The 3,966-nt window shown below is 40.9% G+C and overlaps 1 non-coding gene across 1 annotated transcript; it reads left to right on the top strand.

Annotated features, from left to right (window-relative positions):
• Window positions 1–490: 490 nt before the first annotated feature.
• Trnaa-agc (transfer RNA alanine (anticodon AGC)) lies at window positions 491–563 on the top strand. Its single transcript has one exon. It is a non-coding gene; the product is annotated as a tRNA-Ala (tRNA).
• The last annotated feature ends 3,403 nt before the right edge of the window (window positions 564–3,966 follow it).

Consider the following 3,966-nt stretch of genomic DNA (forward strand, 5'->3'; position numbering starts at 1 on the left):
TTATTATCTTCAAAGTGACGATTGCTGACCTTCAGAAAATTCACAAATATGTATAGTATACTCCGAAAGGTACTGAATTGTATCATGATACGATGTGATGAGGGGCACGCTTAAACGCCGGTGAATGTGCGTACAATAGGCGGATTATGGTGAGATCCTGATGACACTCAGAGGTTAATTTGGATAACTTGGAGTTCGTTAGAAATCTGTCAGTATTTTGCAGCCTTGTAGAATTATCGGGAATCTCAGCACCTTCGAGATAAGGAATTAACGTAAGGAATAACTGGTTTGCTTACCTTGACCAAGAGCGACGACTAACGGTGTAAGTGAGAAGCCTGTAGGTATGGATGAAGAAGTGACAGTGCGCCCGAAGTCGCACAGGCGGCGCAGCGGAGGTCTGGCTCAGGGCCGGCCGACTTTCTCTGCTCCAGTTGGAGGTCAGATCTGGCAGGCTCGACTCAGCCATCCAGCTTGTAACATTAGATCAACTGGGGGCGTAGCTCAGATGGTAGAGCGCTCGCTTAGCATGTGAGAGGTACCGGGATCGATACCCGGCGCCTCCAGCTATAATTTTAAGTTTGGTAACCATACTAAAAGGCCTCTGCAAGGCTCACGGAGAAATGAATTAGTAATTTATAGACTATTTAAGGATTAAAGGTAACAACTCTTTCATCAATTGAAGCGCTAAGTTGTAGGCATGTTAACAAACCAGATCACTGCTAGGTTTCGGAGGAGTCTTTCTCCGAGCTATATGTAGAGTGAACACCTATACACGATAGTCAGAAACAGTAAGAAAAGCCTGTTAAAAGCCTGTTTCAGGGTACGTTGTGCTGGGAAATAAATGTTTGAAAACAAACTTCTATACGATACAAGGATTTAATTAGCGTTGAAGTTAGCGAATCAGGCCTCTGCGCTTGTGAATTCAAGCGGCTCGCCAGATACAATTAGTGACAGTTGTCCTCATGGCTAAAATGATAGCGCACGAGAGTGCTCAGTCTTTGGTTCCTGTTCGATTTGTACTACCGTCCCAATCCAGTTATTGTATCGCTCTTTTATTCGATTTTGGGAAACCAAACGCAGAACATGCTTGGTGACGCCGTCTGTGGTGGGCTGCTTGAATTTGGGCGCGCAAGGGCCTGATTGGCTAACTTCAGTGTTAATTAACTCGGAAACGCAGCAACGTATCGAATTTTTTTCTGAACAATTATTTCTCAGCACCACTTACCCTGCAATACCCTTACAAGCTTTTCAGACTGTTTCTGACCACCCTATATACATACATATACAGCTGTACGGTGACGTTGTTTCGGCTGACTACTGGGACAATGTGGCCGTACTGAAATATGTGTGAATATGTATAAGTGTGCGTGTATGTGGTCTGTTTAGCTCATCTTGTACTGTATTGAATACCATCAAGTAGGTCAAATAATTGTATAGATCTGAATAATAATAACAATAATAATAATAATTCAGACGTCTGTAGACGTGTTAAGCGACTACAAAAGACATTAAGAGAATTATAAAGCACTGCACTGCGCTTGAATAACACATCAAACTAGAAAAATAAATATTATTACACCACTGCTGCCCATGGTCTCTGACTGCTCACTGTGTCATCAGCTATAAATAAACCTGATTATTGGTTTTAAAAGAAAGAATATCGTTATACGGTCGTTCCAGGTCCACTTGCCTGCACATTCGATATTCCTCATTTATGCCAGTTGTCTTTTATATAAAGGTGTAAAACGGGTCCTCCTGTGGTCTAAATTGATACTTGATTGTCCGTGACAATAATGAAAATGTATTACAGCATTAGGTTTGTGTCTGCAACTAGGTACAAAACTAAAGTGGTTGCACCTATAAACGAATTGCTACGTGGATGTTCACTGCGTTACTTTAATATAAACTGATTACAATTGAAGCATAGTTCACTAATTTTTTTATACTTCACATGCTTACTAAATCAAGATTGATTGTATAAATTATGCTCTTTCACTGCACATCAGCCAACACAACAGCAACACATACAAGAGAGTGCTGGCACAATTTTCTTTTATTTTATCCTTTCGTTTATGTATTGCATGACTACACGGTGGCCTACTCCATATACACTGAAGCTGTAGTACATCACGATTCTTAGGGCTGTCCTGAACTAGGGTGCTCTATGAAACGTCCCTGATTTCCAAATGCAATTAAGAAAAACATGATACTTGAGGGATCAAGTACAGAAACTCAGAAAGTTTTGTGTGTAAAATTCATACACTTTTACATGGGCTCCTTTCGCAACCCGCAAAAAGTCTAGATGACACACTGTCTCAACTTACGTGCGTACGAGGATGTCTAAGGTGATGAACCGTATTGCATCCACAGTTCTTGTGCGGAAATCACCAAGATTACATACAGCCAAGACATACGCAATTTCTTTCACACAAGTTCACAGGAAGAAATCCAGAGGGCCTATGTCCGAAGATCGCAGTTGCCACTTGTTTGGTCTATCAGGCCCCATCTGTCACAGCGGAAAACCTCTGTCCAGGAAGTCACAAACAAATAAATTCCATCCTGCTGAAAGATCACATTTGTTGAAGGGGAAGCATCTGAAGGACAATAACTTGCTCAAGTAATGTCTTGCTTAACGGTGCCTATTACTGTCTACCCGATGAATAAAAATGGTCGAACTATGTTGTCTTTCATCATCGCACAACACACATTCACCTTTTTGCTGTCTCTGACGTGTCCCCGAAAACTTTGCGAGTTTTGCGAAGTCCATATGCGAATTATATGCCGATTTACCTTTCCACATACGTGGCAGGTTACTTTCTCAGACAAAACATTACCTAGATGCCTGGCGTTTGCCGAGTCCGGTCCAACATCTCAATGGCAAACTCGTGACGAAGCTGCAAGTCGCTTCGCTTCAATGTTTGAATGCTTGCACAATTCGAAATTTATGAGCATGTAGCACCTTTGAACTACTGAGTGAAGGTTATTTAGCCCACGTGATGCTCAGCGAATGGACTGTTGGAGGGTCCCTCTGATCTCCTCCACCATTTCATCAGATGTGCATTTTCTGCGAGAGCCTGACTGTCTGATTACACTCCCAGTGGCCAGGAACTTGTCACAACAAGCCGTAATCGTCGTAATGTCTGATGGATCCCTTTGAAATACACGTCGGAATTTCTTTTTATAGCAATTGGTGATTTAATTTCCACATACTTCACCATGCGTTGCGCTTTCTCTTGAGCTGTTGTCATTTCTGGTAATTAGTTATCACCTGAAACAAAAAATAAGGATTAATTTAGAAAAAGATCTACACGACACTTATTGAGTTGCGTTACATGATACAAACTGCAAGTATCTATGTCTCATAGTTTACCTTAACTGCGGTTTTCATGTGGACGCCCTGTGTTATTGTGTTACATAAATATATTCTAAATTTGGTCGAATGCGATAATACGTTACTTGTCCGAAATGGGAAAATTACTTGCTGCAGATAGTTGCTTACTCAGTCCGACTTACTGTCGCTAACACATTATTAAAGATTGTACTCATATCACCTGGCAGAACTAACAACAATTCTCCGAATAAGAGTGAATGGTACGTTTCTTCAGTCGTCACTTACTTATTACCTAAACAACGCCTATTGCATACGGCGAGGACTAAAACCTACGTAGAAGTACATTGTGACGAATTACACTAAGCTGAAGTACAGTACTACCGCTACTACTGCTACATTACTACTACTACTCGTATTACAACTCATATTATTTGTGGGGAGCGTTGTGCGTAAGCTTAGAGTACCTAGGAACACATCATGTTTGTACAGTCTCTACTTAAATCTAGTCACTAACTTGAGAATGATTTTAGAAATGAAGGAACATTATAAGCAGATTGCGCAATTTTCTGCAGTTTTTGTTGCCATTCGAGTTCTACATATTTAACTGCTGCATAATATATTAAAGCTATTTGGAA

This window comes from Schistocerca serialis, chromosome 1 (genome assembly GCF_023864345.2).
Source record: "Schistocerca serialis cubense isolate TAMUIC-IGC-003099 chromosome 1, iqSchSeri2.2, whole genome shotgun sequence".
Taxonomy (NCBI): domain Eukaryota; kingdom Metazoa; phylum Arthropoda; class Insecta; order Orthoptera; family Acrididae; genus Schistocerca; species Schistocerca serialis.